The sequence below is a fragment of the Capra hircus genome, chromosome 11, assembly GCF_001704415.2.
Source record: "Capra hircus breed San Clemente chromosome 11, ASM170441v1, whole genome shotgun sequence".
In the NCBI taxonomy this organism is placed as follows: Eukaryota; Metazoa; Chordata; class Mammalia; order Artiodactyla; family Bovidae; genus Capra; species Capra hircus.
In genome coordinates this window covers 15,892,693-15,905,333 of record NC_030818.1, presented here as the reverse complement: position 1 = coordinate 15,905,333, position 12,641 = coordinate 15,892,693, and the positions used below count along the sequence as shown (strand labels likewise).

At 40.8% G+C, this 12,641-nt stretch overlaps 1 protein-coding gene across 3 annotated transcripts in view; it reads right to left on the bottom strand.

Annotated features, from left to right (window-relative positions):
• The window catches only part of RASGRP3 (RAS guanyl releasing protein 3), a 114,705-nt gene that overhangs the window by 53,652 nt on the left and 48,412 nt on the right, over positions 1 to 12,641 (bottom strand). The gene's annotated exons all lie outside the window — the stretch shown is intronic.

Here is a 12,641-nt window from a genome sequence, read left to right as displayed (position 1 = left end):
CCGACTCTTGTGACCCCATGGACTGTAGCCTGCCAGCCTCCTCTGTCCGTGGCATTCTACAGGCAAGAATACTGGAGTGGGTTGCCATTTAGTTTATATTTATTTTTTAATTAATTTTTATCGGAGTATGGTTGCTCTACAATGTTGTGTTAGTTTCCACTGTACAGCAAAGTGAATCAGCTATATGTATATAAGTGAAAACATTTTGCACTTGCTCAGAAACTCATATGCTTATAGCATTCTTTTTTTTAGTGTTATGAAAACTTTATTTCTATTTTTTTATTTTTTTAATTATCAAAGATTATAATTGTACAATATTAAGAAGTATAGAACAAAATACAATTATTAGACGACAATTGCTTTAGTGTTGGCCTCTGCCGCACATCAAGATGAATCAGCCTCAGGTATACACATATCCCCTCCTTCCTGAACCCCTCTCCCATCTCCTTCCGATCCCATCCCTCTAGGTTGTCACTGGGTTGAGCTCCTTGTTTTACACAGCAAATTCTCACTTGCTATCTATTTTATGTATGGTAATGTATATGTTTCTAGGCTCTTCTCTTAATTTGTCCCACTCTCTCCAAGTCTCAGTTTGAAATTATTCCTGAATCAAGGATTTGGAGGTACACTTTTTATTGGAACCAATTAAAACTAAACTATTGCAACCTCCCCAAAATGCTTTTAAAAAAATTATTTCTGTATTCTCAATCAAATATACACAGCTTGAAGCCCATAATTAGAAGGCACCACTTAATGATTCTGTTTCAGATTTTTCTGCTACAGTAAATGTTTCTTTCTGTCAAAGAAAAACAAATCTCAAGAGGTGGTGCTATCTCTTCCTCCCATCTAAGGCATTAACTAATTTCAGTACATACCAACAAAAGAGAAAACATAAGTGAACAGTAAATTTCAGTCCTATCTTCGGCCCCACTTAATTTCTCTAAGGTTCACTTTTATCATCCCTATCATGAGAGAAATAACATTACTCTGCCTTTCCCATTAGACCAAAAATTACCTTCATTTGAAAAGATTTTAAGGGCATTAAACACAACAGGAAAAAAAAGAAGTCCTAAAATTATGAAATGTTCTAAGCTATATTTGAAAAGTTGTTATTCAGAATTTAGAATGTATTTCCACCTTAGAACAATATCATAAATGGATTACTAGTAGATTTACACATGGGGGAGAAGGAGATTGGTGGGGATCTGTCAAAAATACTAAAAAGAACTTTTGGAATTCTCAAGAAGTTTAGAGGTCGACAGCACTGGTTCCCTATCCGAATCGAACCCGGGTCTCTTGCATTGCAGGCAGATTCTTTACTGACTGAGCTACAAGGGAAGCTCCATATGCCAAATCAACATTCAGAAATTGTGTAACTTCTGGAAACATGAAAATGATAAATATATTTAGTTAGACAAAGGAGGGGAAAGAAAGAGAGAGGGAGAGGAAGATAGCTTTTTACAAAGTCACTGTTAAAGAGTTAGAAGAGACAAAGAAATGGGAGTAAGGATTTTGTTGGCACAGTTATAAAACAAGAGAGGAACTGATGAACTGGAACTAAATCGTTAGCAGTTTAAGTAAACATGGAATGTCTTTCCCAGCCTCAAAGAACACAAGCTTTCCACTGGCGATCTCTCCTCTTTCCCCATCCTCCACGGCCAAGTAGAATTTGCTGGCTTGATTTCATCCCCTCTTCAGCCAGTCAAAATCAATTCTCCCTCCACCCCCCACCCCCACACCTCTCCAAAAACACTCTGGTAGAGAAGTCAGTCCGTTCTGTCACAAGTTATAGCAAGGCTCAGCTACCATGTGTTACCTCTTTTTTTTTATGCTTTATTTTTTAAATTTTATTATTATTATTATTATTATTAACAATATTGTATTGGTTTTGCCATATGTCAACATGAACCTGCCACGGGTGTACACGTGTTCCCAATCCTGCACCCCCCTCCCACCTCCCTCCCCATACCGTCCCTCTGGGTCACCCCAGTGCACCAGCCCCAAGCATCCTGTATCCTGCATCAAACCTAGACTGGCGATTCGTTTCTTATATGATAGTATACATGTTTCAATGCCATTTTCCCAAATCATCCCACCCTCTCCCTCTCCCGCAGAGTCCAAAAGACTGTTCTATACATCTCTGTCTCTTTTGCTGTCTCGCGTGTTACCTCTTGACGGCACTCACCCTGAAATTCTCCCCTTGGATGATTTTCCTGCCATCTCCTCTTCCCTGATTTGCCTCCTATGCCTCTGGTCACACCTTCCCAGTCTGATGTGTACGATCTTCTACTGCTGAGGGTTTGCAGTCTCCATGCCTTTCCATTTTGCCTGAAACTCTCCATGTAAACTCATCCACAACCACAAGGCTCAGCCAGCACCTCTGCGTCAGTGACTCCAGCTATGTGGTGTACTGTATAGCAGCAGTCCCCATCTTTTCGCAGCAGGGACCAGATTCATGGAAGACAATTTTTCCACAGATGTGGTGGTGGGAGGGGTGGTGTGGGGATTATTCAAGCACATTGCATGTATTGTGCACATTATTTCTATTATTATTACATCAACTCTACCTCGGGCCAAGAGGTATCAGATGCCAGCGGTTGGGGACACCTCCTATAGAGGACAGAGGGGACTCTGGAGAGGGGCACACTTGAGGTAACATCTAGGCTTTGCTCCTTATTAATGAGTGACTCCGGGAGAGTTCTACTTAACTTCAGGGTAAGTTTGCATTTCTTACCATCATACGTTGCCAGTGGAAATGTAAAATGAAGCAGCCACTTTGGAAAACAGTTTTGCAGTTCCACAAAAACGTAAACATAGAGTTACCATATGGTCGAGAAAATTCACTCCTAGGTATATACCCAAGAGAATTGAAAATGTATGTCTACAAAGAACTCGTACACAAATATTCATAGAAGTAATATTCACAATAGCCCCAAAGTAAAAACAACCCAAATGTCCATGAACTGACGAATGGAAAAACAAAATGAGGTATATCTATACAATGGAACATTATTTAGCCATAGCAAGAAATGAAGTACCGATACAAGTTATAAGGATAAACCACCTACATAAAATGCTAAGTAAAAGAAGCCAGATACTAAAGGCCATATACTGTAAATTTAACTTGTATGAAATGTCCAGAATAGGCAAATCTAGCAGGTAGAGACAGAAAGTAAACCATTAATAGCAGTTGCCAGGGGCGGGGGAAGGAGGAGGAGGGAGTGACAGAGAAGACTTCAGGGCTCCATTTTGGGGGTGATGAAAATGTTCTGGAATATTCTAAATTCCTCACGAATATACTAAAAATGCACTTTAAAAAGGTAGATTCTAGAAAGTAGATTCAGCTAGTGGGAAGCTGCTGTCTAGCATAGGTAGCTCAGCTCGGTGCTCTATGATGACTTAGAGAGGCGGGGTGGGGGGCTGGCAGGGAGTCTCAAGAGGGAGGGGATGTGCGTATACACACAGCTGATTTACTTCCTTATACACCAGAAACAAACACAACATCGTAAAACAATTATACTTCAATATAAAAACAAAAGGTAGATTCTAATGGTATGTGAATTATACCAATTAATCTTTAATTACTTAAAAATATGTCCTCTTCACTTTCCTAAACTGCTATATTTCCCGTATTTCCTTCCTTGATTTATAGCTCAACCTGCTTCCAGTATTCCATGCCAGAAACTTGGGATTCACCCTAGATTGCCTAGTGCCTCCTTTCATCATCCCTCCATATCCAAGACTGATCATGTACCTCCAGAGGCTCTCTCATATACCTCCACTTGTTTTCCTCGCCACTGCCCCTCCTGGGTTCAAGCTGTCATTACCTTTCCCTTGGTCCACAGAATGCTTCCTCATCAGGCTTGTAGATCAATTCTTACCTCCTGTTTCTCTCTTCTTTCTACTGGTGCCAAATCAATCTTTCCGAATTATCAGACTGACGACATAACTCCCCTATTCAAAGTTCTTCTGCCATTCCCTATCTGCTCAATAAAAAGTCTTTGCCTGGTATAGTGAATAGTGAAGTTGTTCACTCAAGTCTGACTCTGTGACCCCGTGGACTGTATGTAGCCTACCAGGCTTCTCCATCCATGGAGAAGCCAGGGATTCTCCAGGCAAGAATACTGGAGTGGGTTACCATTTCCTTCTCCAGGGGATCTTCCTGACCCAGGGATCGAACCCAGGTCTCCCACATTGGAGGCAGACGCTTTAACCTCTGAGCCACCAGCAAAGCCCTGGTATACAAATCCTTTAATGAATGGCCCTCTCTCTGTCCACCTATTTCCTCACTCTTCTTTCCTCACCTCCACTTTACCTTTTGTTGTAAAATGAACTTCTTTTTCCTAATGCCCATGTGATAGGGACTGAATGTTTGAATCCCCCAGCAAATTCATATATTGAAACCCTAATCCTCAAAGTGATAGTTTTTGGAGATGGGGTTGTTGGGAGGTAATTAACTCATGAGTGTGGTTTGTTATTTAAGCCTCACAGTCTAAGATATGGTTTAACAGCAGCTTGAACTAAAACATCATGCTTTTCACATACTGGTTTTTTCTTAGAATGGCTCTCCTCCTCCAAGTATGTCTGCATGGCAATCACAAACTCACTTTTCAGATGCCTATTTTAATTCTCTTCCTCCCTCCCAACTCTTCCAGGCAGACTATGGCATCCAACATACTGACTTCCTTTAGGCTTTGTATGATTTATGTTACTCAGTAGTTCTGTCTCCCCAGTAATTCTTAAGAAGTAGGCCCTGTCTTCTTGTCTTTCTAGCCCCCGACAGAGAAGCATGTCTGATAACATATATGGTTATCTTTCTCCGCTATCATAGTCTTCCAACATGGTCTCTAAGCTTCAAATTTGTTTCTTCTCCAGTTTTCTTCTCTAATCTTACTTTTGTCTCAAGCTTTTTCTTTGGACTATTGAATGAATTTACTTCTTTTATATTAGCATGCCCGTAATGAAATTTCAAGACATGCTTCCAGATTTGTAGTAGTACAGATTTATGTTAGAGAGAATAAAAATACACCAAATATTTCTTCCAGTCACATTCTCATCTAGTTCATAAATACTTACTTCTGTGCCAGACAGTGTGATTAACACCATGGCAGAGGTACAAGTATATGTCAGGAACAGAGACCACAGGGTCTAAAGAGGGGATACACATGAACAGAAATTGTGACACAGGACATTGTGAAAGAATCACGAGTGAAGTAAAAACAAGTTCCGACTCAAAGAATTAAATTGTGCCTTAAAGCATAAGTGAGGTTTCACTGATCAGAGAAAACAGCACTGTTTTCAGAGAAAAGGACATTGAAAAAAGCAGATAGGTGTGGAAAGAGCAGGAATGCCAACAGAATGGTGAGGTCTTAAAACTGGAGTTAAAGTCCCTATGTGCTTATTTCCTCACTCAACAAACATGGAGAGAGGGAGAGAGAATACCATGTTCTCAGGATCAGAACTAAAAGCCTCTGTGATGGTCCATGTGAAATAATCTCATGTAGCCTTTTTCTGTATGTCTGTGTAGGCTTCACATGTGTCCAAGCATGCTCAGTCATGTCCGACTCTTTGTGACATCATTGACTGTAGCCCGCCAGGCTCCTCTGTCCAAGGGGATATTGGAGTGGATTACCACACCCTCCTCCAGGGGATCTTCCCAACCCAGGGATCAAACCCATGACTCCTACCTCTCCTGAACTGGTTGGTGGGTTTTTCACCACTATCACCACCTGGGAATCCCCACAAAGATATACACATGTCCCCAAAGAGCCAGGAGAGTTTAGTAGACACACATAGAAATGCCAGCAATATCTTGTGTGTACCAAAGAGTCATGAATGGGCCCCAGGTCTTCACATTGCTTTCATTCTTCTGCAGAATGGAAATAAATGTTGGATTACTAATGTCCTTAAAAACAATTCTTGAGAGTGGCTATTACACAAAAACATTTCCACCCAAAGTTTTGCTGATGGATCTACTTATCACAAGAAGGGTGCTGAAGAGCTGAAATAGTAAGTGAAACCAAGCGGGGAGCTAAAATTAGAATGAGAACCTCATCGGCTTCTGTGGTAATTTGTGGGGATTTCACAAGTCCGCGTGTTCACATAGTTTTATGCACTTGTTAATCTTTATCTCACCACAATATCTCATACTCAGTGACTTTTTTCAACACTTGCTTCTTATTACTAGTCCAGGAAGCCGGACATGTATTTATTTATTTATCTTAGACACTATTTAACTATTAATCACATAAAACCTGAAGGTATTTACCAAGAACTTAGGCAAAAAGATACTTTCTCCCTATTACATGCAACATAAATTATTTATGGAATTTTTAAAACAGAAAAATACAGAAGAAAATGGTTAAATCTCTCATTAACTTACTACTTCATAATAATGTAGTAACACTTAGTTTGGGAAATAAAGGCAAAAACCCATCATTGACTGGGGGACAATACTGGAATGTCTGAAGCAGTATCTCACTGAAAAATCAAAGAATGCTCAAGACCCAAAATGTATTACTTCCATGCATCTAAAACAATGTGGAGGAAGCCCAGATTTTATAAAAAGTGTCTTTGTTTTTACGTATTATAGTGTCTTTCCAAATATCTAATTTTGATTTTGGATAAGAACAAGAATTTTTTAAATCAATAATGTGTTGTCTACAGAGTGCCAAACATCTACTATTCCTTTTGTCATCTAGATGTATCTAAAGCTCCATATTTTGTGGAAGAAACCGAGTCTTTCCAATAAGCTTTTTAGTCTTTTTCTTTTTTTATTGAGACTCATACTAGCATCAAAGTGACTGATCAAGTGCCATGTGTGACATCAGCAATATCTCACATAGATGTGCCTGCAGGTCCTAACAGAAAATGATCCTTTCTGTAATAACTCTGGTTTTGATGCTACGACAATTAAATATAATAGTATAGTGGCCATATACACATTATAAATATTGTTCTCAAATGCCCCCTTTTTTTTTTTTCATTTACTTATTTGGCTGCACCAGATCTTAGTTTAGCACATGGGATCTTCCATCTTCATTGTGGCCTGTGGGATCTAATTTCCTGACCAGGGATCGAACCCAGGCCCCCTGCACTGGGAGTGCAGAGTCTTAGCCACTGGACCAGCAGAGAAGTCCCTCAAATGCCCTTCTCTTTTGCATTCTTCTCATTACCTGTAAAAAACCTACTTAAAGACATGTAAATAATAAACCACAGTGTTAGGCTTTCTTCCTCCAAAGTGAAGATGGTGTGCATTAACAAGTTCTTAATCACTCAGCATCAGCAGGTTGTAAAACAGTGACCTCCTACAGAGATCTAACTTGAAGGTGTAGTTTTGTTAGGCTTCCGCACACAGGACTGGCTCTCACAAAGTTGCAAATATGTTGAATTAGTTGCAAAAATGTACAAGTCCAGACTTTCACTTTAAAAAATCCAGTTTTCTCAATTCTTACGGAAAAATCAGATCTGTTGGTTTTAGGGCTGCATTCCCACCAGGCAACATGTAACTGGAGCTGAGGAGTAAAGTTCCCTAAAGTTCCCACTACCCTCTACCATCTCCCCAAACTGAGGCCAAGTGTCATGGCCATTTATCTTCCACTATATTAAGACATCTAAGAGGAAAGTGAAATACCGCTTGTCCCAGACAGAAATAATTCTTTTTATCCCTCATCCACTTCACTCATTCTGGTCCCTTCTTGGCCCTGCACACATTTGCCTTTGCAAGTCCCCATCTCAGGCTCACCAGGCTACTTACTGACATCACAGATGCTAAGAAGGACTCTTTAGAATGTTCCTATTCGTGAACTGGACAAGGAAGAATCACAAGACACCTCCTATGCCTTCTCTATTTCCATTCAAGAAGTAAGTTCAGATTGCAAGACAATCCTTGCCCAAACAAAAGTTTAGGGATTTCTACAGCATTTGTCAAGGGTGGTCAGGCTAATAAAATCTTCTTTATTTTCACTTATAATGTGCTTAAAATATCTAGATTACCTCCAACTTTTGCAATTTCCTCAGATTTCTGTGTTCTTATTTCTTTCGTTTATGGCCATGCCATGAGGCATGCGGGATCTTTTCTTTCTGACCAGGGACCAAACTCGTGCCCCCTGCATTGGAAACGCAGGGTCTTCACCACTGGAATGCCAGGGAAGTCCTGTCAGACTTCTGTGATTTTCTTTTACCAAAAAGTTCTCATAATCAACAAAACAGATGTACACTATTGATTCCCAAAGAGCATGGGAACTTGGTGCCAAGGCCTGTCAACACTTTACTTTGTAGATTCTGGAACGATTACAGGAAAATAGAATGTATACAGGGCTATCTATACAAAAATTATGTATCTACTCATGCTTAGAGGCAAATGCATTTTCAGATTCCATACACTATAGCAAGTATCCAGTTTCACTCTTTCCCACTTCCTCTCTCTGTTGCTTTGGATTTGTTGACTACAACCAGTAACAGCTTATTCCTCCCTGTCAGATCTGACTAACTCACAGGTCACTGTAGATTTTTCAGATAATTTCCTGTGGATAATTTCCAAGATCATTTGCAGTCCTTAGATAATGAATCACCTGGATAACTAGTGATGATACAAGCTGAGCTGGTATTCTTCCTTTGTTGTTGTTTATGATTCTAAACAGAGAAACCAGCAACCAGGCGAGGGTTATTTACTAGTCAGTGCAGCTGCAAGGGTTGACCTCTAAACACCTGATTTCCTCATCTTGCTCATTCAAGTCTTCTGAGAGAGTTTTTTTTTTGTCTATTCAGAGAAACTCTCTAGTTCTAATAGAGAAATAGACTGTGGTGCAGGAAAGACAGAGGCATGTTTTTCCACTTTTCAAGGGAACCTCTTATTTATCAGGTTAATGACCGCGCTTTATAAAGGAGAAGCCCAGGGTCAAAAAGATAGCATAATTCACCCAAGTTTTAACAGTAAGATAATGAGAGAAAGGAAAAGACACCATCATAGCAGAGCTTCCATAGAATCCAGATTCATAGTGAGTCGGGTTCTCTGGGACATAAAAAGTACATGCGTCAGAGGCTGTTTTAAACTAATGTATCTGCTTAAGAAAGTGTGAGTTTTCTGATAAGAAGCAGCTCTTTGCCATGTCGATATGAAGAAACGAATCAGCATGGATGTTGCTGTGAGTTGTGGAATTTCTGCTCACCATTCTGATTTCACGGTAATTTGACACTCGAACTTTGCAAAAAACTATTCCAATGTAATCGTCTCCCTTTGTGAAATTAGTTTTTGTATTCAGGGGTCTAAAATGATGTGGGGGTTTTGGTAGGAAGCTAAAATCCCCAGTTGGTGGCTACCGGACATCAGAAGCAGTTCTGGGTACCTTAGAGATCAGGTGTAAACATGTGTAGTGAAAGTGAAATTGAGAAGGTGGAGTCTTGGAACTCAAAATTCATCTTGGTACAAACAGCTGGCTCTCTGGCTCTGATGCCTTGATCCTGAACACTGTCCAGCCATTTACTCTTATCACATGGAACCCCATGTATTTTCTTGGTTACCTTTGATCACTCAAACTTTGGCTTCTCTCTCATTTTAATTGTTATTTATCTATTTTAGTTTTGCTGGGTCTTCATTGCTGTATGCAGGCTTTCTCTAGTTGCAGAGAGCGGGGATCACTCTTCACTATCATGCGGGGGCTTCTTACTTCAATGGCTTCAGTAGTAGCAGCTTGTAACTCTAGAGCACAGGCTCAGTAGTTGTGGTACACAGGATTAGCTGCTCGGCAGCATGTGGGATCTTCCCAGACCAGGTAATTTCCCCTGCATTAGCAGGTGGATTCTGAACCACAGGACTACCACGGAAGTCCCTGGCTTTTCAAGTTCTTCCAGAAAAGAGCTCTACATGCTCTACTCCTCTAGTCTAAACTCACTCCTTCAATGCCACGACAGGCTTTGAGACTCTGTCTCTGCTCTCCCAGGTTTGGGACCAAACAGCTGTCATTGTCCTTGTCCTCTGATTCCACTCACAGCAGATAGCAGCAGATTTTTTCAAGAGGGATGATGACAAGGCAAGTGGATTTTAAAGAAGCAAATGCTTCCCACATTCCTATCAGTTTGTTCCTGGCTCAGGAGATCCCAAATTTAACTCTGGGGAAAAAGATTTCTCTACTTTACAAAATGAGATTGTTGTATTCAGGAGGATACCTGCCTCATGAAATGTTTGAAAGAAATCCAAGGAGACTGCTGGGCTAAGATGGACAATATGCCCAGTGAAATGAAGGAGCGCCTACAGAAAAGGCCCACGCCCAGCATGAGCTTGTCGTTTTTCTGCATGGCCTCTGGACTTTGTTCTGTAGTGTGGACTCATGAAGCCTAGAGCACAAAGAGAGCCAGGCATGGTGCTGCCAGCTGATCTTGTCCCTGTGCGTCCAGGCCTCTTCCATACATCCCAAAGTGTGGTTCTTCCACACGCAGAAATGAGCTCCCTAGGGAGCCCCCCCCTCCAGCCCACTCCTTCATGGACCAGTGACTAGAGACATTTTCAGGGGAAAACCAGTTTCTACCATAGAGACTTGTCTTAGTTTGCTTGTATTGCTATGACAGATATCACAGACTAGGTGGCTTAAATAGAAAGGTCTCATAGTTCTAGGAATTCCCTGGTAGTTCAGTGGTTAAGACTCCATGCTTCCTCTGCCAGAGGCACTGGTTCAATCTCTGGCTAGGGAAATAAGATTCTACAAGCTGTGTGGTATGACCAAAGGGGGGGAAAAAAAAGGAAATTTCTCATGGTTCTAGAAGCTAGGAAATCCAAGATCAAGATGCTGCCAGTCCAATTCCTGGTGAGACTCCCTTCCTGACTTGCAATCTTCTGCTATGTCCTCACATGGTAGACAGAGGACCTTTTTCTTATAAGGGTAGAGCCCTATTGATTAGGCCCCCATGCTTATTACCTCATTCAACCTTAATTACCTTCTTCTAGGCTCTATCATCAAATATACTTACAATGAGAGTTAGAGCTTTAACATATGAATTTGCGGTGGACACACATTCAGTCCATTCTTGGCTCTTAACCAAGAATCAGAGATCTATAAAAACTTCTGGCATCATATGTAGAATTTTGTGTTTGTGTCCATGAGCTTTTAAAGGGGCTTTTGATCAATAAAAGTTTAAGAACCACTGCTCAAACACACAGAGACTGATTGCCCAGAGGATTTCAGAAGACACAGGAAAATCAATATTCCCTGAGGATCCACCATCTGATGCCATCTTTTATATCTTAAAACAGATTAAGCTGTCCAATGCAATAGAAGAGAAAACACAAAATCATTCCCTGATTCTCACCACCAGCTTTTTAGAGTCACAAAACTTTGAGGTATATTAGTAGAAATTTTCACATTCTCCTAAGAGTCCACGAGCAACCTTAGGCTTAGAATCCAGTTTAAAAACATTCGGTTTCCTTTCTGCAGAGGCGTCTATGCCCCATCAAGGTTTAGAAGTACTACCTCTACTCCTCTCTGTGAAGCTGCTTCTTTCACCACTTCGTTCACTTCTGTTACCCTTCAGTACCTTGGACAGACGCCATCAGCCAGGGTAGTGGGGGTGGGCTCTGTGCTGGGGGTCCACCTGCTTCACAGGACACTCCCCACAGGGCAGGGCAGCAGACAAGAGGGATCTAAGGCTGCATACACTATGATATAATTCCAGCCACTTCACGAAAACACTGTCAAATGGTGTCCTTTCAAATGGGGCGTATAACAATTTAGACCAATGACATTTTGTTGGCTCACAAACCTTAAGAGTTCAGACATTAGTGGAATGCAGTTCTTAGGCTAAAAAATTGATAGTACATGTAACCTGTGCACCATCTTAAATGAGGCTTTGTACATATTTAATGTCTTTCTTCAAAGGAGATTAAAAGGCAATAATCTAACTTTGCCTTATAAAATAATTCTGTAAAAATAGTTAATAGTGCTATTTCTGTATAACTAAATAAATTAGAATACAAATAAATTAAGTAAATGTTAATCTATCCATTAATCAGCACACATTTATTAAATATCTTCAGGTTTTTTTTCTCCCCTCCTCCCCCCACTGATGTTTAAATGTTGTCTTTTAATCTAATTAAAAGTATGGTTCTAACTGCATAAGGACCTGACGCTTGTCAGGAAAAAAGAATGTTTGTTTAGGTTCAATATCCAAATTCTGAGTTATTTATTGCCTCAACAAATATCAACTGAATACACACCTCTACCTTCCAGACATTGTGCCGGGGCCTGGGTATCCAGTGATGAATGAAATGGACCAGATCTTTGACCAGCGGAGTGCACTGTTTACCGAGGGAAACCAACCACACACAAGCAGACGGACAAGCTGATACATCACTAATTGTCAGCTTGTGTTGTGAACCACTCAGTTTGGCTTTTCCTGAACCTTATTCTGAAGGGCTAGTCATTTTGTTGACACAGTGGTATTTCATTAAGAGTATTCAGTTCAGTTCAGTTCAGTCGCTCAGTCGTGTCCGACTCTTTGCGGCCCCATGAATCGCAGCACACCAGGCCTCCCTGTCCATCACCAACTCCCAGAGTTCACTCAGACTCATGTCCATCGAGTCAGTGATGCCATCCAGCCATCTCATCCTCGGTCGTCCCCTTCTCCTCCTGCCCCCAATCCCTCTCAGC